Source organism: Gossypium hirsutum, chromosome A03 (genome assembly GCF_007990345.1).
Source record: "Gossypium hirsutum isolate 1008001.06 chromosome A03, Gossypium_hirsutum_v2.1, whole genome shotgun sequence".
Classification (NCBI taxonomy): domain Eukaryota; kingdom Viridiplantae; phylum Streptophyta; class Magnoliopsida; order Malvales; family Malvaceae; genus Gossypium; species Gossypium hirsutum.
This window is the reverse complement of record NC_053426.1, coordinates 54,720,668-54,746,709: the sequence shown is the minus strand read 5'-3', so window position 1 is coordinate 54,746,709 and position 26,042 is coordinate 54,720,668.

The following is a 26,042-nucleotide window of genomic DNA, read 5'->3' as shown; positions in this document are numbered from 1 at the left end:
GATTTATGCTTATTGCATGGTAGGTAAGATTTGTGTTTTGGATTTATGTTCATGTTTAGTTATAATCAACTTTGAGATTCGGCTCTTGCACATATATATATATGTTTGCACATGACGTATTGGTATGACATATACAATATCTCAAGGTATATATTTACATATGATGGTGTTTCGGTTATGGAGTACATGATGGATGCGTATTGAGTTATAATATGTAATGCATTAGTTAGTAAAAGGTATGCCATTTGTGTGTGGTATTGAGTATATAATTGGCCTCAACATAGACATGCATAATCGGCCAAATGAATGAGTACATAGGTTGATGTGTTGTTCGGCCATAGGTAAGCATATTGAAGGCTTTATCTTGACTTAGAAAATTCGGCTAATAGCCATTTACAAAATGAATTATCAATCAACATAAGCAAATGCCTTTGGCCAAATCAGTTATGATACATAACAAAATGAACAAGTCCCTATACATGCCATAACTCAAAATATTGAAATCATTGGTACCCAAAATATTAAGTTGACAGTGTGATTGGATCCCCGACAATCTCCGAGCCCCAAGCTGGCTTGGTGACAATATAAGACAAGGGAAAAGAAAGGGGGATAAACTATAAAGCTTACTAAGTTCTCATGCAAATAATAAGCATTATAAACTCACATTTAACATACAATTAACTTGAAGTAAATTAACATAAATGTCATTATAAATCACATAATCAGACTTACTCCATCACAAACTTACTGAGGGATTCATCACATGTCGAGCTCATTAAGTCTGAGTTTTACGTACATACCTGTACCAATTTACCACATACCATAGTCTTTCACAACTTTGTCATTCTCTTTGCATTTCCCGTTAAACCACTTGGAATACTAAAAGATACTCGGGTATCTCGCACACATAGTACCACACCAATACCATATCCCAGATATGGTCTTACATGGGATCTCGTATCGATGCTAATAGACCAGCTATGGTCTTACATGAAATCTCATATCGATGCCATATCCCAGAAATGATCTTACACATAGCCTCGATAACCCTAATGTCATGACATTTGTATCCTATCTATTCCTAAGGTTCAATCGGGATTTCACACTTGTCGTGACTTTATCAAACAAGCTCAATGGTCGATCATAATTCATACAATAGTAAATCATTTAAAATATAATTAAAACAATGCATTATTTACATAAGAACTTACCCCGATACGAAAATAGTAGGAAATGGACCTAATCGTCAAATACTTTATTTTTCCCCTGATCTAGGTCCGAATCTCATTTCTCTTGATCTATAATAGCAAAGTTAACTCATTTATTAATCACATTACTTAATTCAGTCCATAACTTACATTATGGAAAAATTACATTTTTACCCCTAAACTTTGACATATTTATATTTTAGCCCCTAGGCTTGTAAAATGAAATCTATTCAATTTCATCAACACCCAAGCCTAGTCGAACCTCTTTCATGCTTATAACAGCTCACATTTTCCATTTAATCACACTGTTATACACATTTTAAAATCTTTTTACAAATAAGTCCTTTTGAAATTTTCATCAAAAATCACCTAGCAAAAGTTGTTTATCTAACATTAAACTTGCATAATCTACCATTAGACATCAAAATACACAAATATCTAACATGGTTCAAACCCTAGACCTCAATCATCTCTCAAATTAATGGTAGAGATAGATAGATCGGGTGATAACGACTTTAAAAATGTAAAGAACATTAAAAACGGGGCAAGAACGGACTTACAATCGAGCTTGAAAACTGATAAAACCCTAGCTATGTCTTCCTTTCAAATTTCAGCCAAGCATGAAAAAGATGGACTAAATTTTGGCTTGATGTTTTTGTTTTTAATTCATTTAATTACCAAATAACTAAAATGCCCTTTTCTCAAAACACTAAAATTCTCTTACCTCATGCCTATTTTTGTGAAACTTAAAGTAAAATGATCTAATTATCAACTGAGGACCTTCAATTTAAAATTTCATAACAATTAGACACCTCTAGCATGTAAAACTCATGTTTTGCACGTTTTACAATTTAGTCCTTTTTATAAATTGAGTGCTCAAAAGTCAAAATTTTTGAAAGAAATTTTCACAAAATCATTCCATAAAACTTAGACCAAGAAAATGTAATAAACCAAGTTTTTCTACATCAGATTCGTGGTCTTGAAACCACTGTTCAACCTAGGCACAAAATCGGGCAGTTACAAGATATATGTACAAATGGCTTTTTTTTATGTTGTTGGTAATTTCCATATGAATGCTTGTTGTGGATTGGTATTTTGATAACAATTGTAACAACCTGTTTGAGGGTCAAATTAGAATAGTGGTTTCGGGACCACAAATCTGAAGTAGAAATGTTTATTTCATTATTTCTTTAAGGTCTACAGCATGATAGCATAATTGTGTGAAAATTTCGTTAAGAAATTTTATCTATTGAGTGCTCAATTTGATTAGAAGGACTAATTTGCAATAGGTGAAAATTTTGAGTTCTATAAGTTAAAGGTGTCTAATTGCTATGAAATTTTAAATTGTTAAATGGTAATAAAACCATTATACTTCAGGATGGACAAAAATGGACATGGTTAGGTGAATTTTTAAAGTTACGCATTAAGGGTAAATTGGAAATTTGGCAAATAAAGATAAAATTAACTAAATAAAAGATGTCCATCTTCTTCAATTTAGTCCCCTAGCAGAATTTTTGAAGAGAAACCATAGCTAGGGTTTGGGCAAGCTTTCAAGCTCGATTGTAAGTCCGTTCTTGTCCTGTTTTTAATGATTTTTATATTTTTGAGATTGTTGTAGCTTGATCTACCTATTTCAAGGACTAATTTGAAAGAAATTTAAAGTTTAAGATTTTATCCATGTTGGATGTGCTTTTATTTTGATGTTTGATGGTAGAAAATACATGTTTGTTGTTAATTAGACAACATTTGTAAAGTGATTTTTGGTAAAAACGATAAATAGGGACTTATTTGTAAAAGATTATAAAATGTGTAGAAAATTGTGAATAAATGAAAAATGTGGGCTGTTATGAGTACAAGAAATGTTCGACTAGGCTTGGGTTGTGATGAAATTGAAAGAAATTCATTTTACGAGCCCAGGGACTAAATCGTAAAATGTTGAAAATGGAAGGGGTAAAAATGCTATTTTTGCAATAATGTGATTTTAGATTGAATTGAATAGAGTGATAATTAAATAAGTTAATGTGGTGTTATAGATCAAGAAAAATGAAGTTCGGATCTAGATCGGGGGAAAAACAAAGTAATTGACGAATAGATCATTTTTGTCGTTTTGTAACCGACGTAAGTTCATATGTTAATAAGCTTTGTTAAAATTATATTTTAAATTCTTTAATTTATGCATGAATTGTGTAATCGACTCCATGGACACATTTGATGACATTCTAGCAAGCAAGAAATCCTAATCGAACCTTAGGAATAGATTAGGATACAAGTGACATGTCACTAGGGTATTATGTTATGTGATCCGGGCGCTGGTCCTGTGCGTCCTACCGTTGGCTGACTCTACCAGCATATGTTGCATTTACTTGATAGCTTGTGTGAGTAGCACAGTGTAGCTACGTCTTGACCAAAAACTTGTGTGATTAGGCCCGTTGATGCCTAGAGAGTGAGCATATATGTGTTATGAGATAGAGGTAGCAATGGCTACATATGTGACACTTTGTGTGTAAGGTTTCCCGAGTATCTGATATTGTTATTCCGAGTGATTTATTGGGTATGTCAACGACGAGAATAAAAATGAATTATTACGAGATGGTCCAGGTATGTACATAAAGCTTATGATTATTGAATTTGTGAAATGATGATTTCAAGGTAAGTTTGTAATGGAATGAATTATGGTTATGAGATTATGGTAAAATTACATTATCTTATATCATATTACTTGAATGTTAAATGTATGGTAAGATTTGCTTATTTCTTTTATACGAGCTTACAAGCTATATAGATTACTCCGTTTTACTTTTCATGTTTTATAGTGTCGCCAAGCTAGCTCGGATTGGAGATCGTCAGAGATCGCATCACACTATCAAACTGTTATTTTGGGTATCAATGATCTTAAACATTTTGAGAATATGGCATGTATGGGGACTTGGTAGCCCAAAATTGACCCTAGTCGGGAAGTGGTTTCGGGACCGCTAAACCGAGTCACCGAAATGTTTGAATGTGATATTTATTGTCTAGAATATGTAATTATGAATGTGTGAAAATTTCAAGCTTTGATTTAGTCGATTGCATGTGAATTCAGTTAGTAGGATTTGTGTGACACTTTTGAAATGTGATAGGCTAATCTATAAGGATCTAATAGTGCATGTAATAAAAAGGGAGGACTTGCATGTCAAATTTCCCCCCTAATTAGTAGTGGCCGGCCATGCTATGAGTGGAAACATGTCACAAACATGTTATGTTAGTGAGGTATGTTAGGAAAAATAAAATAAGGAGTATGGGTAATAAAGAAATGGAAAAACAAGAAAGAATGTGTGTGAGTGTTCCCCCCCCATTGCCGTGAGTTGAAGAAAAGAAAAAAAATTTATTCATCCTTTTTCATTTCTTTTGGCCGAAAATTCTAAGGAAGGAGGAAGGAGTTCTTGCTTCATGTTTGGTTTGGAAGAGGATTAGGAGGAGGTTTGGCCATACTTGTATCTAGATTAAGGTATGTTTGAGGTTGTTCCATGAGATTCATGCATGTTTTTAGTTGCTAGCTTGAGTTCTAATTAGCCCGTGGCTCAAATCTTTGCTATGTCATGGGGATGATATTCGGCCTAGGTGGATTTTGTGTTAATGCCATTGCATGCTAAATATGAAGCTTGTTAATGATACATGTGATGGTGGATTGATGACTCTTGGATTTTCTTTTTAGCATTTTTGAGTGAGACATTAAGTTCTTTGTTTAACCATGACCAAAATTGAAATGGTATGGTGTTGTGATGTATTCGGCCATGGTATATCCATAAGTATGATTTATGCTTATTGCATGGTAGGTAAGATTTGTGTTTTGGATTTATGTTCATGTTTAGTTATAATCAACTTTGAGATTCGGCTCTTGCACATATATATATATGTTTGCACATGACGTATTGGTATGACATATACAATATCTCAAGGTATATATTTACATATGATGGTGTTTCGGTTATGGAGTACATGATGGATGCGTATTGAGTTATAATATGTAATGCATTAGTTAGTAAAAGGTATGCCATTTGTGTGTGGTATTGAGTATATAATTGGCCTCAACATAGACATGCATAATCGGCCAAATGAATGAGTACATAGGTTGATGTGTTGTTCGGCCATAGGTAAGCATATTGAAGGCTTTATCTTGACTTAGAAAATTCGGCTAAGGAGAGTATTAACTAATGTGTTGAGTTTGATTCATGATTCCGTACATATGTGACTTTAATGTCTAATGAATATATGTGGGCCAAGTACCTTGAGTTCCTCTTTTCGATGCTCAAATGATTAAATCAATTTATTTGTTAAATTAAGCTCAAGAGCAAAGGGGAACTAAATCTGATAAAGGGAAAGAAAAAGTGGTCGAATAGCCATCGGAATCGTTCGACAACATCCGAGGTAAGTTTTCGAGTAATGGGACTTAAATTATGATTCGATTAGATTATGTCTTAAGTAAATCAAAATCATGCTCTTGTATGTGGCTATTGAGCCGAAATTGTAAATGTGATAAGTGTCTTGTGTTTGAGCTTTGGTAATGAAAATGAAATATGAATGTGTCATGATTTATTGATATATGTGCATGGTTACTCGAATGATATCCGGGCTAAGTCCCGAAGGCTTTTGTGCTAAGTGACTACATCCGGACTAAGATCCGAAGGCATTTGTGCTAGCGACTATATCCGGGCTAAGTCCCGAAGGCATTTATGCCAGTGACCATATCCGGGTTAAGACCCGAAGGCCTTGTGCGAGTGGTTATATCCGGCTAAACCCGGAAGATGCTTGATTTGGGAACGAGCGATCTTGCTGTAAAAATTTAAATTAATACGCTCGTAAAATCCCAGCGATGAGGTATGTTTCGTGTGTGCTTTGAATTAGTTGATCCCTTACAAATCATTATTCGCTCAGTCGATAAATGAGCTACCGGCCTTTGGCTAAGTTGATCTTTTGTGTATGAACATAAGGGTTGGTAATGTGAAGTAAGTATGATATTGAGAATTTGTGCATATGAAATTATCCGTTTAGCTATATGAATGCTATACTTTTGTTGTGCTGGAATCCCTTGCTCAAAACTTACTAAGCATAAATTGCTTACTCCGTTTCTTTGTTTCTCTGTTTTATAGATTTTGGCTCGTCAGCTATCGGACTCGGGATTTTTGGAAGTCGAAGTCTCCCACACTATCAAAGCCCCCTTTTGGTACAATTTTGGTTGAACCTTGAAATGGCATGTATAGGACTACCCTTCTTGTTGTTGGTCATGTACCCATGGATTTTGTGTAAATTTGGATAGCCATGCGAAAATGGCTTATATACGTTTTTAGCATAGTACTATAATCGTTTTGTATGTTGATCACTAAGAGGTATGGAAATGTTTGGAAACGATTAGCCATTGGAATGGTTAATCATGATTATACTTTGTGCTATGTATGCAAAAAAAAGGGCTAATTGAATCATGGAAACTATGAAATAGGTAAAGTCTACCTTAAAGGCAGATGCTGACAGCAGCAGCGATGTGGATGTGAAAAATCACTAAAAATAGTAAGAATGGAATTAAATAGTTAATAAATTATGTAAATGAACCTTGATGAATCTACTTTCATATGGAAGAAACGAAACGGTCATATGAGTTGTATGTTAAGAGATATTTAGGTTTTCGTGCAACAGGGCCAGAACGGTTTCTGGATTCCCTGTTCCGACTTTGGAAATTCATTATAAATTAACCAGAGATAATTAGGAGTCATGCCATATATTTATAGATTCCTATTTGAGTCTAGTTTCTATAGAAACAAACAGCATCAGTATTGAAGCCCTGTACAGGGAGATATCCAAGTCGTAATGCGCGAAGGTCAGTGTAGTTGATCCTTGTAACATGGGAGACTTTAACTAATAAACTGTACTAATTGGCCCGACAAAAAATTATAGAAAAATATTTGTAGATGAATATATGAGTCTAGTTTCAGGGAAAAATCACAAAACTGATTTTCGAGTTGTGGAACTCAAGATATGATTTTTAAGGTGACAGTGACACAGTTAGCCAGTTGTCTAGAAATTTTTAAAATGAACTGTGCAAGTAAATGAATTAAGTCGGTCAACACCTCGTGTTCGACTCCAGCAACGGTCTCGGGCACGGGGTGCTACATGTTATATGCGTCATCATGATTTTGGCCAAATGTATTGGCTTGTAATTGTCAAAGGCTTGATTTGGTATTTGGCCATGTAAATGGGCTCATTTTGGTTAAATTGATTGTAAGCTCATATATATATGCATGTATGTGCTAAAGCCTTTTGGTGATATGATTTATATTGATTTGCTAAATGTTGATTGTGGCTTAATGACTTGTTGTGAAATGGATGAGGTTGATTCATTTGTATGCTAGAGTATCTTGATAAGATAATGCAAGTTGAAAGTAGTTTTAGTGGTGTTTTTGAAAGTGAAATTGGTATGTTTGATTAGCATAATGAAATGTTATGAGCATGATAGATGATGGTATTTCTTTGACATGTATTGGCCATGATTGTGGATGTTTTTGTTGCCTAAGTATACCATGATTTATGCCATTGAATTTGTGTATATGTATGGGAAAATTAGGGTGGCAAATTGCTTGGTAAATAGACTTTATTTTTTCCACACGGGTAGACACACGGGCGTGTGTCTTTGCCGTGTGTGACACACGGCTTGTCCCATGGGCATGTGTTTTGGCCATGTTTCCCCTGCACCTTAATTTTTAGAAACAGAATGCTCAGAATTGAGCACATGGGCAGAGACACGGGTGTGTGTCTCAGGCCTGTAAGGGACACGGCCACGGACATGGGCATGTATCCTGGCCATGTGAGGTCTGCACCTATTTTATGAAAATTAATTAATCACAGGGCCTAGCACACGGGCGTGTGGCTTGGCCGTGTGGCTTCAGTTTATTCATGCATTGCAAAACAGAGAGTTACATCGGTTAGGGACACGAGCATGTGTGACCACATGGCCTACCCACACGGGACACGGGCGTGTGACAGCCCAAAATTGACCCTAGTCGGGAAGTGGTTTCGGGACCACAAAACCGAGTCTTATAAATAATTAAAGATTATATTCTGTGTTTATGATGTGCGTAAATGCTTGTGTGATAGTTCCATACTTTAATTTGGTCAGTGTATGTGGAATTTATTAGTAGGGACTTATGTGAGACAATTTAGAAATATGCTAGGCAAGTGTTCAAGTGGCCCATTAATATATGTGGGAAAGTGTTTGTCCTTGCATGTCAAATTAGCCAAATTAAAGCATAGTGGCTGGCCATGCTATGGGTGGAAACATGTCACCAACATGTTATGCTAGTGATGTATGCTAAGAAAAATAAAATAAAGAGCATGGTAATTAAACAATGAAAAGGAAGGGTGATGAAAAAAAAATGGTCTCATCCATACCCCCCCTTGTTGCCGTGAGTTGAGGAAAGAAAACAAAAAAAAAATGTGTTCATTCTTGAACACCTTTGGCCGAATAGAGGAAAGAAAGGAAGGGGAAGAGCTTGAGAAAATCGGCTATGGTGGTTTGCTAGACTAAGGTATGTTTGATGTTGTTCTTGAGATGCATGCATGTTTTAGTAGTTGACTTGAGTTCTAAAAACCCATGGTTCAATTTTGTGGATTGATGATGATTTTGTGTTTTGCCATTGATGAGTGCTTGAGCTTTTTGATAGTTGTTGATGAAAAGTGAAAGATATGTTAAAGATTAATATGTTAAATTAAGGCTTGGTAAGCTAGCTATTAAGGTGAAATGCTAATGTTAGTATTTGATTTGGTAATAATCTGTTTGGGGACAGCAGCAGTAAGGTGATTTTGGAAAATCGCCATAATTTGTAGGAGTTGAATTAGAAGCTGAGTGAATTATGCCATTAAAGCTTGAAGAGTCTATTTTCTTACAAAAGAAACTATAAAAACAAAAGAGTTACCGATCTTGAGATATTTGAAGTATTGTGGGGCTGAGTCAAAATGACTACTAGATTCCCTGTTCTGTTTTTAGGAAATCATTATAAATTGTACAAAAATGATTATAAGATAAAATTTATATGCTTAGACTCCTTAATGATTCTAGTTTCAAATGAGATCAAATACAACACATTTTGAATTCTGTAAAATGAGAAATTTGATTCGTAGTGAAGAGTGGTCAGAATAGTCAAACAGTGAAACAGGGGAACTTTAAGAAAAATCTGGTATTGATTGGCCAAGTCAAAAATTCTGAAAATTTTATGGATGGAAGATATACGAGTCTATATTCAGGGAAAATTAACGGCTAGTGATTTGGAGTTTTGTAGCTCCAGTTATAAACAATTTAGCGACTACTGCTCAGGAAAACAGCTCGTAGTGAATATGTGATTTTGTTGTAAACATTAATGAAAATTTGCCAATGAGTTATTTATTGACTATTATAAAGCTTACTATAATCTATGTGTGTGAAGGTCAAATCAATATATATATTATTCTGAAAGTAATACTTGAATAGTCGATTAATGACTATTTTAAATTTTGTTGAACTTAAGCTCAAGAGCAAAAGGGAACTAGATCCGATAAAGGCAAAGAAAAGATCACTGAGTAGTCGAGTTGGAACCGTCTTACCCAACACAAGGTAAGTCATTAAGCATGTAGTTGGTATTATTTCAAATGGTCATAATGTTTATGTATTGATGCTGAATGGAATGAATAAATATACATATATATATGCATGTACGTATGTGATGATGAAATTGTTGAATGAAAAGAAAAGAGGTAAGATGTACTGAGTTGTTGATCTCGGCACTAAACGTGCGGGTATAACCATTTATGACCATGAGATTGGCGCTAAGTGCGCGGGATTAAATTGTACAGCAGTAAGTGTGTGATTTGACTATGTTGCACTAAGTGTGCGAAATGAATATGATGCACTAAGTGTGCGAATTGACCATGCGGCACTAAGTGTGCGAGTTTGACTATGTAGCACTAAGTGTGCGATTTGATTACGTAGCACTAAGTGTGCGAGTTGATTATATAGCACTGAGTGTGCGGACTCAATATACATTCGTGAATCATTATGGACACTATGTGTGCGACACTATTGAGTCGATCGCGGACAGCGGATCGGGTAAGTGTCTTGAGTACATGGCTAATAGGTGCTATGCTTATACTTGGTGTTGAGCTCGGTAAGTTTGAACCTATGTGACAACTATACTTGAAGTCACGTACATAAAATTTATCGTAGGATGGGTGAAAGGCCGTTTAGTCGTTTGATTGTAACGAAAATAAATTGATTTATGAAAATGCTTCAATGTCCTATTGATGAGTATATGGAATGTGAATGAATTGATATGAAATTGAATCGATAGGTTGGAGGAACTATGGTATGGTTCGGAATGGATGGAGTAATTAGCCTCGTTCCATTTTGTTTTCTCTTGTGATAATGTTATTGATGGATGGTAGTGCATAGCTTATGACTTACTGAGTTATAAACTCACTCGGTGTTTCCTTGTCACCTATTCTAGGTTTCTTGGACACATCTCTTTTTGCGTGATCGGGCCGTCATCGAAGTCATCACACCGGATAGCAAGTTTTGGTACTTTCTTCTTAGTTGGCTTAGAAGAACATTTTGGCATGTATAAGCTATTACGTTGTGTTTGAACTTTGGCATGTAAACTTTAAGCCATGCGAAAATGGCACGAATGTTCGATTGAGTTGGATCAAGGGTAGGCATGAAATGGACCTAGTTACTTTCGTAACAGATGCTGGCAGCAGCAGTGTCATGAGATTGAAAAATCACTAAAAATAGTAGGAGTGGAATTAATTGATGAATAAATTATGTAATCGAAGCTCGATGAGTCTGTTTTCATGAGGAAGTAACGAAAAGATCATATGGGCAGTATATTAAGAGATAATCAGATTTTTGTGGGACAGGGCCAGAACGGTTTCTGGATTCCCTTCTCCGACTTTGGAAATTCATTATAAATTAACCAGAGATAATTAGGGGTCGTACCATATATGTATAGATTCCTCTCTGAGTCTAGTTTTCATAGAAACAAACGGCATCAGTATTGAAGCCCCGTGCAGGGAGATATCCAAGTCGTAATGGGCAAAGGTCAGTGTAGTCGACCCCTGCAACATGGGAGAATTTGACTAATAAACTGTACTAATTGGCCCGACCAAAAATTCTAGAAAAAAATACATAGATGGGCACATGAGTCTAGTTTCTGGGAAAAATTATGAAACTGATTTTCGAGTTAGGAAACTCAAGATATGATTTTTAAAACGACTAGTACACAGATTGGGCAGTGTCTGGAAAATAAATTTTATAAGGGGTTAAAGTCAGTTAACACCTCGTGTTCGACTCCGGTGTCTGTTTCGGGTTCGGGGTGTTACATTTGATTGGTATCAGAGCTATGGTTTAGTCGGTTCTAGGACTACCATAGCACGTATGAGTCTAGCTATACATGCCTTAATGTTAATGTTTAAAAGGGTGATGACTTCTGACGGTTGAAATGTTTTTGTTTTGATTAGTAAATGGATCCCGGTGTAGAAAGAACCCTAGCGGATGACGTTGAGAGCGTAGCGGCTGCTCCTGCACAAGGGACGCCGCCTGTTGAACCTCAGTCATCTGCGAATAATCAAGGTGAGGGGGCTAAACAAGCCTTCTTTACCATGATGAATGAGTGGGTCGCGCAATATGCCCGAACCAACCCGGCTGTCCAACAATTCCCAAATTTGAATAATCCACCCCAAGAGCCTGTAATGCCATCAGTCGCTGATCCTGTGAGGCTGAGTAAGCCACCTGTAGACTTGATTAGGAAGCGTGGGGCCGAGGAGTTCAAGGCCATAGTAACTGATGATGCCGAAAGGGCCGAGTTCTGGCTTGATAACACCATTCGGGTGTTCGATGAATTGTCATGCACACCTGACGAATGTCTAAAATGTGCTGTATCTTTGTTGTGAGACTCAGCCTACTATTGGTGGAGGACCTTGATTTCCATAGTCCCGAACGAGCGAGTAACTTGGGACTTCTTTCAAACGGAATTCCGAAAGAAATTTATTAGCCAACGGTTCATTGATCAGAAGCGTAAGGAGTTCTTGGAACTCAAGCAAGGCCGTATGACTGTATCTGAATACGAACATGAATTCGTAAGACTCAGTAGGTATGCCCGGGAGTGTGTAGCTGATGAGGTTGCTATGTGCAAAAGATTCGAGGAAGGATTGAATGAAGATTTAAAGCTACTAATGGGTATTTTGGAAATAAAAGAATTCGTAACACTAGTCGAACGAGCCTGCAAGGTGGAAGAACTTGGAAAGGAGAAGAGGAAGGCTGAATTTGAAGCTAGAGATTATCGTAAAAGATCGACGGGTAAAGCTCCGTTCTCAGCTGTAAAGAAGTTCAGGGAGGACATTAATAAGTCGAGGGCGACTGCGGGAATTTCCATCAGGGCAAGACCATCGATGGGCTCCCGAGCTACTTCGGTAGCTAGTGTGGGCAATAATCGTCACGAGAAACCTGAATGTCCCCAATGTGGAAGACGACACCTAGGTGAATGTTGGGGCAAGTCTACTAGCAGGGCCTGTTACGGATGCGGTTCGAAGGACCACTTCATTAGAGATTGCACGGAGCTGGATGAGAAGAATAAGATTCAAGGTGCAAGACCTAGTGGAGTGACATCTAGAGGTAGACCACCGAGAATTTTAGGAGGCAGGGGTGGTAGTCAGAGGGGGGCCTCTGATACGGCCGATCGAGCCGAGAACCGTACTCCTGCTAGAGCATATGCCATTCGCGCACGAGAGGAGGCATCCTCCCCCGACGTCATCACTGGTACCTTCACTCTCTTTGATACTAATGTGATTGCATTGATTGACCCTGGTTCTACTCATTCATATGTATGCGAAACCTTAGCAACCAGTAAGACTCTACCTGTTGAGTCTACTGAGCTCGTAATTCGAGTATCAAACCCTTTGGGTCAATGCGTACTTGTTGATAAAGTGTGTAAGAGATGCCCTCTAATAATCCGAGAATCCTGTTTTCCGGCCGATTTGATGCTTTTTCCGTTCGACGAGTTTGATGTTATTCTTGGTTTGGATTGGTTAACCGCGCATGATGCGGTTGTGAATTGCAAAAGCAAGACTATCGATTTGAGGTGCGCAAATAACGAAATAATCCGAGTTGAGTCTGCGGACTTAAGGGGGTTGCCAGCTGTAATATCAGCAATGTTGGCCCAGAAATATGTAAGGAAAGGGTGCGAAGCATACCTCGCGTATGTACTTGATGACAAGGAGTTAGAAAAGAAACCCGAATCGGTGCCGGTGGTTTGTGAATACCCGGATGTTTTTCCTGAAGAGTTACCGGGTTTGCCACCTGTTCGGGAGGTAGAGTTTGGTATTGAGCTTGTACCTGGTACTACGCCAATTTCGATCGCTCCGTATCGTATGGCACTAACCGAGTTAAAAGAGTTGAAAGCTCAGTTGCAAGAATTGACGGATAGAGGTTTCGCTCGACCGAGTTTCTCACCTTGGGGTGCACCAGTATTGTTTGTGAAAAAGAAGGACGGAACCATGAGGTTGTGCATTGACTATCGTCAACTGAATAAAGTGACGATAAAGAATAAGTATCCGTTACCGAGTACTGATGATCTGTTCGATCAATTAAAGGGAGCATCGGTGTTTTCAAAGATAGATTTGAGATCGGGTTATTATCAGTTGCGGATTCGAGATTCGGACGTACCCAAAACTGCTTTCAGAACGAGGTACGGTCACTACGAGTTCTTAGTGATGCCGTTCGGGCTCACTAATGCCCCTGCGGTGTTTATGGATTTGATGAATCGGATCTTCAGGCCGTATTTGGATCGGTTCGTAGTTGTGTTTATTGATGACATCTTGGTCTATTCAAGAGATGAGACCGAACATGCTGAGCATCTGAGGCAAGTGTTGCAAATTTTGCGGGATAAGCAGTTATATGCTAAGTTCAGTAAGTGTGAGTTCTGGTTAAGAGAGGTTAGCTTCTTGGGTCATGTGGTATCCGCATCGGGTATTCGAGTTGACCCGAGCAAAATTTCAGCCATACTTAACTGGAAGCCTCCGAGAAATGTTACCGAAGTCCGGAGCTTTCTAGGGCTCGCCGGTTATTACCGACGATTTGTCAAAGGTTTCTCGATGATAGCCACACCAATGACGAAGCTACTTCAAAAGGATGTTAAGTTCGAATGGACGAAGAAATGTCAGAAAAGCTTCGATCAACTGAAAACTCATTTGACTGAAGCTCCAATTTTGGTGCAACCCGAATCGGGTAAAGAGTTTGTCATTTATAGTGACGCATCCCTACTTGGGTTGGGTTGCGTATTGATGCAAGAAGGTCGAGTTGTGGCCTATGCGTCAAGACAATTGAAGCCACAAGAGAGAAATTATCCTACCCATGATCTCGAACTAGCCGCCATTGTGTTTGCATTGAAAATATGGCGACATTATTTGTTTGGTGAGAAGTGCCATGTGTTTTCGGATCACAAAAGTCTCAAATATTTGATGACTCAACGAGACTTGAATGTGCGACAAAGACGTTGGCTTGAGTTGTTGAAAGATTACGAGCTTGTCATTGATTACCACCCGGGAAAGGCTAATGTGGTTGCGGACGCCTTAAGCCGGAAATCACTGTTTGCTTTGCGAGCGATGAATGTACACTTGTCTGTTCTACCTGACAATGTGTTAGTAGCTGAATTAAAAGCCAAACCATTATTGACTCATCAAATTCTTGAAGCTCAGGAAGTCGATGATGAATTGGTTGCAAAACGAGCTAAGTGTGTTCCGAACAAGGAATCGGAGTTTCAGATTGATGATGATGGTTGTTTGAGGTTTAGAAGTCGTTTGTGTGTTCCAAGGAATTCGGAACTCATTCCGATGATTCTGAACGAAGCCCATTGTAGCCGAATGTCAATTCACCCGGGGAGCACGAAAATGTACAACGACTTGAAACGTCGGTTTTGGTGGCATGGTATGAAACGAGACATCTCCGACTTTGTTTCGAGATGTTTAATATGTCAACAAGTGAAAGCGGAACATCAAGTGCCTTCAGGGTTACTTCAGCCGATCATGATACCCGAGTGGAAATGGGACCGAGTCACAATGGACTTTGTGTCCGGACTGCCATTGTCGGCAAGTAAGAAGGATGCGATTTGGGTTGTTGTTGATAGGCTGACTAAGTCGGCTCACTTTATCCCCGTGCGTACGGATTTTTCATTGGATAAACTAGCCGAATTGTATGTTTCTCAGATTGTGAGATTACATGGAGTACCTATTTCTATCGTGTCGGATAGAGATCCGAGATTCACCTCGCGATTTTGGAAGAAATTGCAAGAAGCTTTGGGTACCAAGCTGCATTTTAGCACCGCTTTTCATCCCCAAACCGATGGTCAATCCGAGCGGATAATTCAGATACTCGAGGATATGCTGAGATGCTGCATCCTTGAGTTTAGTGGTTCATGGGAACGGTATGTACCTTTGATTGAATTCGCTTACAACAATAGTTTTCAATCAAGTATTAAGATGGCACCTTACGAGGCTTTGTACGGTCGTAAATGCCGTACACCATTGTTTTGGACCGAGCTCGGTGAAAGTAAAATTTTCGGAGTTGATTTGATTAAAGATGCCGAACAGAAAGTAAAGGTAATCCGTGAAAGTCTGAAAGCAGCCACAGATCGTCAGAAATCGTATGCGGATTTGAAACGAAAAGACATTGAATATCAGGTGGGAGATAAAGTGTTTCTTAAAGTTTCGCCTTGGAAAAAGGTACTTAGGTTTGGCCGTAAGGGCAAGTTGAGCCCGAGATTCATTGGGCCGTACGAAATCTCCGAACGAGTGGGGCCTGTTGCGTATAGATTGATTTTGCCCCCTGAGCTTGAAAAGATCCATGACGTCTTTCATGTTTCGATGCTTCGACGCTATAGATCTGATCCATCGCACATAATTAGCCCATCAGAGGTTGAAATTCAAGCCGATATGAGTTATGAAGAAGAACCGATGCGTATCCTAGCTCGTGAAGTGAAGGAGTTACGAAACAAAAGAGTTCCGCTAGTAAAGGTGTTATGGCTCAAACACGGGATCGAGGAAGCTACTTGGGAAACCGAGAGCTCGATGAAAGAACGATATCCAAACCTATTTACCGGTAAGATTTTTGGGGACGAAAATTTCTTAAGTGGGGGAGAGTTGTGACAGCCCAAAATTGACCCTAGTCGGGAAGTGGTTTCGGGACCACAAAACCGAGTCTTATAAATAATTAAAGATTATATTCTGTGTTTATGATGTGCGTAAATGCTTGTGTGATAGTTCCATACTTTAATTTGGTCAGTGTATGTGGAATTTATTAGTAGGGACTTATGTGAGACAATTTAGAAATATGCTAGGCAAGTGTTCAAGTGGCCCATTAATATATGTGGGAAAGTGTTTGTCCTTGCATGTCAAATTAGCCAAATTAAAGCATAGTGGCTGGCCATGCTATGGGTGGAACATGTCACCAACATGTTATGCTAGTGATGTATGCTAAGAAAAATAAAATAAAGAGCATGGTAATTAAACAATGAAAAGGAAGGGTGATGAAAAAAAATGGTCTCATCCATACCCCCCCTTGTTGCCGTGAGTTGAGGAAAGAAAACAAAAAAAAAATGTGTTCATTCTTGAAAACCTTTGGCCGAATAGAGGAAAGAAAGGAAGGGGAAGAGCTTGAGAAAATCGGCTATGGTGGTTTGCTAGACTAAGGTATGTTTGATGTTGTTCTTGAGATGCATGCATGTTTTAGTAGTTGACTTGAGTTCTAAAAACCCATGGTTCAATTTTGTGGATTGATGATGATTTTGTGTTTTGCCATTGATGAGTGCTTGAGCTTTTTGATAGTTGTTGATGAAAAGTGAAAGATATGTTAAAGATTAATATGTTAAATTAAGGCTTGGTAAGCTAGCTATTAAGGTGAAATGCTAATGTTAGTATTTGATTTGGTAATAATCTGTTTGGGGACAGCAGCAGTAAGGTGATTTTGGAAAATCGCCATAATTTGTAGGAGTTGAATTAGAAGCTGAGTGAATTATGCCATTAAAGCTTGAAGAGTCTATTTTCTTACAAAAGAAACTATAAAAACAAAAGAGTTACCGATCTTGAGATATTTGAAGTATTGTGGGGCTGAGTCAAAATGACTACTAGATTCCCTGTTCTGTATTTAGGAAATCATTATAAATTGTACAAAAATGATTATAAGATAAAATTTATATGCTTAGACTCCTTAATGAGTCTAGTTTCAAATGAGATCAAATACAACACATTTTGAATTCTGTAAAATGAGAAATTTGATTCGTAGTGAAGAGTGGTCAGAATAGTCAAACAGTGAAACAGGGGAACTTTAAGAAAAATCTGGTATTGATTGGCCAAGTCAAAAATTCTGAAAATTTTATGGATGGAAGATATACGAGTCTATATTCAGGGAAAATTAACGGCTAGTGATTTGGAGTTTTGTAGCTCCAGTTATAAACAATTTAGCGACTACTGCTCAGGAAAACAGCTCGTAGTGAATATGTGATTTTGTTGTAAACATTAATGAAAATTTGCCAATGAGTTATTTATTGACTATTATAAAGCTTACTATAATCTATGTGTGTGAAGGTCAAATCAATATATATATTATTCTGAAAGTAATACTTGAATAGTCGATTAATGACTATTTTAAATTTTGTTGAACTTAAGCTCAAGAGCAAAAGGGAACTAGATCCGATAAAGGCAAAGAAAAGATCACTGAGTAGTCGAGTTGGAACCGTCTTACCCAACACAAGGTAAGTCATTAAGCATGTAGTTGGTATTATTTCAAATGGTCATAATGTTTATGTATTGATGCTGAATGGAATGAATAAATATACATATATATATATATGCATGTACGTATGTGATGATGAAATTGTTGAATGAAAAGAAAAGAGGTAAGATGTACTGAGTTGTTGATCTCGGCACTAAACGTGCGGGTATAACCATTTATGACCATGAGATTGGCGCTAAGTGTGCGGGATTAAATTGTACAGCAGTAAGTGTGTGATTTGACTATGTTGCACTAAGTGTGCGAAATGAATATGATGCACTAAGTGTGCGAATTGACCATGCGACACTAAGTGTGCGAGTTTGACTATGTAGCACTAAGTGTGCGATTTGATTACGTAGCACTAAGTGTGCGAGTTGATTATATAGCACTGAGTGTGCGGACTCAATATACATTCGTGAATCATTATGGACACTATGTGTGCGACACTATTGAGTCGATCGCGGACAGCGGATCGGGTAAGTGTCTTGAGTACATGGCTAATAGGTGCTATGCTTATACTTGGTGTTGAGCTCGGTAAGTTTGAACCTATGTGACAACTATACTTGAAGTCACGTACATAAAATTTATCGTAGGATGGGTGAAAGGCCGTTTAGTCGTTTGATTGTAACAAAAATAAATTGATTTATGAAAATGCTTCAATGTCCTATTGATGAGTATATGGAATGTGAATGAATTGATATGAAATTGAATCGATAGGTTGGAGGAACTATGGTATGGTTCGGAATGGATGGAGTAATTAGCCTCGTTCCATTTTGTTTTCTCTTGTGATAATGTTATTGATGGATGGTAGTGCATAGCTTATGACTTACTGAGTTATAAACTCACTCGGTGTTTCCTTGTCACCTATTCTAGGTTTCTTGGACACATCTCTTTTTGCGTGATCGGGCCGTCATCGAAGTCATCACACCGGATAGCAAGTTTTGGTACTTTCTTCTTAGTTGGCTTAGAAGAACATTTTGGCATGTATAAGCTATTACGTTGTGTTTGAACTTTGGCATGTAAACTTTAAGCCATGCGAAAATGGCACGAATGTTCGATTGAGTTGGATCAAGGGTAGGCATGAAATGGACCTAGTTACTTTCGTAACAGATGCTGGCAGCAGCAGTGTCATGAGATTGAAAAATCACTAAAAATAGTAGGAGTGGAATTAATTGATGAATAAATTATGTAATCGAAGCTCGATGAGTCTGTTTTCATGAGGAAGTAACGAAAAGATCATATGGGCAGTATATTAAGAGATAATCAGATTTTTGTGGGACAGGGCCAGAACGGTTTCTGGATTCCCTGCTCCGACTTTGGAAATTCATTATAAATTAACCAGAGATAATTAGGGGTCGTACCATATATGTATAGATTCCTCTCTGAGTCTAGTTTTCATAGAAACAAACGGCATCAGTATGTCGACCCCTGCAACATGGGAGACTTTGACTAATAAACTGTACTAATTGGCCCGACCAAAAATTCTAGAAAAAAATACATAGATGGGCACATGAGTCTAGTTTCTGGGAAAAATTACGAAACTGATTTTCGAGTTACGAAACTCAAGATATGATTTTTAAAACGACTAGTACACAGATTGGGCAGTGTCTGGAAAATAAATTTTATAAGGGGTTAAAGTCAGTTAACACCTCGTGTTCGACTCCGGTGTCGGTTTCGGGTTCGGGGTGTTACAGGGCGTGTGACCTCTGTTTATAGCAAAAAAAATTTAAGTTTTTTTAAAAATTGCCTAAGTTATCTATTTAGTCCCAAACCACTTCCAAAGCATGTTTTGAGCCTCATAGGCTCGTATTAAGGTCTTTATGGTAGAATACAAATGGTTTTTAATTTGGTTGAAATTTATGACTCAGAATTGTATATTTGCTTGCGATGTAAGTCCAGTAATGCCTCGTGTCTTGTTCTGGCATTGAATACGGGTAAGGGGTCTTACATTGATGGTTTAGTTGATTCTCAAACTAATCTAGTGTGTGTGTGAGTCTAGCTATACATGCTATATATAAATTGTGATAGTGTGACAACTCCTGACAATTTAAATTGTATTTTCATATAGTAAATGGATCCAAATGGAGAGGTAACTGATGACGTTGAAAGAACTGCGCTTGTAACACCCCTCACCCTACCCGACGCCGGAATAGGGTTTGAGGTATTACTAGGACTTTACATTTTGAAACGTACCAAATTGGGTCACCAAGTTTTACTCAAAATTTTAAGCTTTTCATCCATGAACAACTCGTCCCTTATATAGGCCTTCGAGGCCTATAACATACCTAGAGGCAGTGTGGGACAAATTCGGGTACATTCGATAAACCTTGGGCTCCTTAGGAAATTTTTCCTTATCATAAAGTGTCACACGCCCGTGTAGGTGGGCCGTGTGGACTCACACGCCCGTGTGACTTGGGGCATGCCCATGCCCTTCAGCCGTGGGCAACACTGACTTATCAACATGGCCATGGCACACACCCGTGCTGCCTGCCCGTGGACGACACTGTCTTTTTAACACGACCATGGTGCATGCCCGTGTGGCCTACCCGTGTACAACTTTGAGTTAAAATTTTAAGTGAAAGAAACACACGACCATAGCACACGCCCATGGGAGGGAACATTGTGTCACACACGGCCTAGACACACGCCCGTGTGTCTAACCATGTGGACTCTAATAGGCTATTTTCCAAGCCTGTAGTCACCCCTTTCTACTACTTGTGCTTAGTGGTTACCAAATTCAAAGTAAAACACAATTATACACTTCTAAATAATCTTGATTAAACTAGATGTATGGAAACCTCATATTATTGGTTTCATACATGATAGGTCATTTCCCACTTAGTGTCTATGGGTTCCCATGTCACTTTAATTCATCTGAAATTGGCCAGTTCATGTGACTCATTGCCAATTGGTAACGACCTATCACTTGTAAATAAAATCGTGCATAAATTCATAGGTCATAGCCTACTCCAATTAAGCCAACTTTCGTGACCATATACAAAGAAATAAACATATTTTTATATGCCTTCATTTGGCAAATCAAATGACACATATAACAAAATAGTCAAAAATTGTGACAACCCAAAGTTGACCCTAGTCGGGAAGTGGTTTCGGGACCGCTAAACCGAGTCACCGAAATGTTTGAATGTGATACTTATTGTCTAGAATATGTAATTATGAATGCGTGAAAATTTCAAGCTTCAATTTGGTTGATTTCATGTGAATTTAGTCAATAGGACTTATGTGAGAAAATTCTAAAATGTGATAGGTCAATGTGTGAGGACCTATTAGTGCATGTGGACAAAGGGGGGACTTGCATGTCAAATTCCCCCCTACTAGTAGTGGCCGGCCATGACAAGCATGGTAGACCAAGTTTGATGGCCAAGACATGTCATAGACATGTTTTGTTGGTGCATCATGGGTGGAAAAAAATAAAATAATAGGCATGGAAATTAAATAATGAAAAGGAGTATGATGAATACTCAAAAAAAAAAGTGTGTAGTTGATTCTTTTCCCCCCATTGCCGTGAGCTAAAGAAAAGAGAGGAGAAGATCTTTGTTCATCCTTTTCTCACCTTCATTTAGCCTAAATTAGAAAGAAAAACAAAGAAAAAATTTTCTCATCCTTTGGTTCATCCTTGGCCAAAAATTTTAAGGAGGAAAGAAGAAGAAAGGTGAAGAGATTCGGCCATGCATGTAGCTAGGCTAAGGTATGTTTGATGATGTTCCATGAGATGCATGCATGTTTTAGTTGTTAGCTTGAGTTCTACCTAGCCCATGGTCTAAATCTTGCTATGTGATGGAATTGGCACTTGACCATGGATGCATCATTCTTGGTTGGTGTTTGATGTTGTGGTGATGAGGCATGAGGATGAGTTAAGATTCGGCCTAGGTGGAGGTTGTGTTAATGCCATTGCATGCAAAATATGAAGCTTGTTAATGATGCATGTGATGATGGCTTGATGATTCTTGAACCTCCTTTTTAGCATTTTTGTGTGAGCACATATGTGCATTGGTTGCTAAATGGAGAAGAATCGGCTAGCAAGATGTGTGCTAAGGCCGAATGTAACTTTGCATGTTAATGAGCAATGCATGTGTTAAATTGATGAAAAGGGGGAGGATGCTTTACTAGTGTGTATATGTGTGTATTAAGTGTTGAAATCGACCCCAAAAATAGACATGCATATTCGGCCAAGGGGAAAGAAATTAGCTAATATGTTGTGTTGATGCATGATTTTTGCATGTATGAGACTTTAATGTCTAATGTATAAATATGGGCTAAGTGCCTTGTGTTCATCTTTTTGATGCCTAAATGATGAAATCAATTTATTTGTTTAATTAAGCTCAAGAGCAAAGGGGGAAATAAATCCGATAAAGGGAAGGAAAAAGTGGTTGAATAGCTAGTGGAATCGTTCGACAACACCCGAGGTAAGTTCTTGAGTAAGAGAGCTTAAATTACGATGCGATTAAATCATGCTCTATGTGTGGCTATTGAGCCGAATGTGCAAGGACGATATGTGCCTTGTGTTTGAGTTTCGCAAATGAAAATGAAATATGAATGTGCCATGAATTATTGTTAGATGTGCATGATTAATTGAATGCTGTCCGGGCTAAGTCCCGAAGGCTTTGTGCTAAGTGAATATATCCGGACTAAGATCCGAAGGCATTTGTGCGAGATACAAATTCCGGGTTAAGCCCCGAAGGCCTTTGTGCGAGATACTAAATCCGGGTTAAGTCCCGAAGGCATTCGTGCGAGTTATTAAATCCGGGTTATGTCCCGAAGGCATTGTGTGAGTTACTAAAACCGGGCTATGTCCCGAAGGCATTTGAACGAGGAGCTCTATCCGGTTAAATCCCGAAGGTACGTGATTTGGTAATGAATGAGCTTGCTGTAAAATTCCAGCGAATACTCGAAAAACATCCCAATATGGGGATATGTTACGTATGTGTTGAATTTAATCGAGCCCTTACAAATAAATGTTCGCTCAGTTGATAAACGAGCTACCGGCCTTCGGCTAAGTTAGTCTATTGTGTATGTACATAAGGGTTGTTAATGTTGTGAAGCAAGTTTGATATCGGTAAATTGCGTATTATGAAATATTCCGTTTATCTAAATGTGTGTTATTCTTTGTTTATGCTGGAATTCCTTGCTCAAAACTTACTAAGCATAAATTGCTTACTCGTTACACTGCTCCTCTGTTTTATAGATTTTTGGTTCTCCAGCTATCGGACTCGGGATCTTGAAGTCGAAGTCGCCCACACTATCAAAGGCTCTTTGGGTACTATTTTGGTTGAATTTTGATATGGCATGTATAGGACTACCCATTGTTGTTTTTCGAGTACTTTATGAAATGTATAAGTGTACAGCCATGCGAAAATGGCTTGTAGAAGTGGAGTATGGCATTAGACCATTCGTGTTTATGATTGTATAGATGGTTTCATGATGTAACTATAGTTGGAATGGAAGTGTTGAGCAAATGATCAGCCATTGGAATGGCTAAGTATGATCATATGTGGGCATATGTATGACAAGGCCCTAGTTGGTCCATGAAACCCCGAAAATAGGTAAGGTTTACTTTGAAAACAGAGGCTGACAGCAGCAGTGATGTGGATTGGAAAAATCACAAGAATTCGTAGGAGTGGAATTAAATAGTGAATAAATTATGTAATCGAACCTTGATGAATCTACTTTCATATGAAAGTAACGAAACAATCATATGAACAGTACAGTAAGAGATATTCGGGTTCTTGTGGAACAGGGCCAGAACAGTTTCTGGATTCCCTGTTCCGACTTTGGAAATTCACTATAAATTGACCAGAGATAATTATGGGTCATACCATATATGTATGGATTCTTCTCTGAGTCTAGTTTCCATAGAAACAAACGACATCAGTATTGAAGCTTTGTGCAGAGAGATATCCAAGTCGTAATGGGAAAAGGTCAGTGTAGTCGACCCCTGTAACATGGGAGACTTTGACTAATAAACTGTACTAATTGGCCTGACCAAAAATTCTAGAAAAAAATACATAGGTGGGGACATGAGTCTAGTTTCAGGGAAAAATCACAAAACTGATTTTCGAGTTGTGAAACTCAAGATATGATTTTTGAAGCGACTAGTACTCAGACTGGGCAGTGTCTGGAAAAATTTTTCAAAGTTTGTTAACATCTCGTGTCCGACTCCGGTGTCGGTCTCGGGTTCGGGGTGTTACAAAAATACTATACATGCCATTGAACAAAACAAAAAAAAAGTCTTTATACCAAAGCTTGTCTAGTTGATAGAGTGTTGACTCTCCAATCGTCTTCTAGCTCTTATGAGTCCTCGAGCTCTGTGAGACAGGGAGAAAGAGTGGGGTAAGCATTTACATGCTTAGTAAGCTCGAATAACACGAAAGTAAACTTACCAAGTGTTTAACATGCATCCATGATAGATAAGGAAACCAACAATTATTAAATGGTTCCCTATTACATGCACTCAATCAATAAGTTAGTAGCATAATCAAGCATCAAATAATTTAATTAGATGAGGTCATCATTCAACATCTCATTTACACAACATCTCATGTTAGTCTCGTTGAGTTTCTAGGAAATCTCGATGGAATACCCATTAGCCGTCAATTCATACGCATGATCATTTCATATATACATTCCCGCGAACCTCACATCTTATGGCGGGATTACTAGTGTAATAGCCCAAATTGGGTCTAGTTGGAATAATAGGTTTCAGGACCACAAAATCTAAGATATAAATAATTATTTTATGATTATTTTTAGGTCTATGATATGATTGCATGATTGTGTGAAAATTTTGTGAAGAAATTCTATGCATAAAGTGCTTAATTTGAAGTTAGGGACTAAATTGAATAAGTTGCAAAACTTGTATTCTAGAAGTTTCTAGTATGAAATTGATTTGAAATATTAATTAGGAGGTCCTAAATAGCAATTTGACTAATTTCTAAGTTATGGACAAAAATTGGACATGGATGGAATTTTTGGAAAGTTTAGTAGTAAGGGTATTTTGGTCATTTAGGGGTAAAATGAATTAAAATACAAAATTAAAAGCCAATTTTGCTCATCTTCTTCCCCATGGACGTGTATACCAAGGGAGACTCCATGGCTAGGGTTTTCAAGCTTCCCAAGCTCAATTGTAAGTCCGTTCTAACCCCGTTTTTCAAGTTCTTTACATTTTTGGAGTCCCGGTAGCTCGATTAAGCTTATGCTAGCAATAATTCAACCTAGGGTTCATATTTGGAAAAATACCCATAGGTGAAATTTGTGTATTTTGGTGTTTTATGATAGAATATGAGGTTTTAAATTATGTTAGACAACTTGTACTACTCGGTTTTAAGCGAAAGCGAGCAAAAGGGCTTAATCGGTAAAAATACCTAATAGTCATAAGTACATGTTAGAGTGAGAATTTGATGTTGCCATAGAAGGGAAAAATGATCAGCATGTAAATATGTGAAAGTGTAAATACCAAGTAGGCTGAAGTTTAATTTACGAGCTTTGGGGCAAAAGTGTAAATATGTGAAAGTTTAGGGGCAAAACTGTAATTTTTCCAAAATATGAGTTTGGGTCAATTTGAATAATGTGAGTCCTAATTAGACTATATTTTAAATGATAGAGCAAGGAAAACTAAAATTCAGGCTAAAATGGAGAAAATACCAAGTTGTGGACGAAATGGTAAAAGTAGCCATTTTCGCATACGAGGTAAGTTCATGTGTAAATAATGTAGTATAATTGTTATTTTTAAGTTATTGATATTAATTATATGATATGCTGATTTTTATCATGAAATATATGCTTTGTAGTTATTTTCGAATAAAATACAAATTTTGTGAATTATTTGTTAAATATAAAATGCTACCGAGTATTGGTTTCGGTATTTTACGGAAGATGGCATGGAGATGTGTTCGAGGAAAATCCCGTTTGAACCTTAGGAATAGATTAGGATACAAGTGACATGTCACTAGGATATTTGGGCATCCGAACTCGTTGAGTTGAGTCCGAGTTCACTT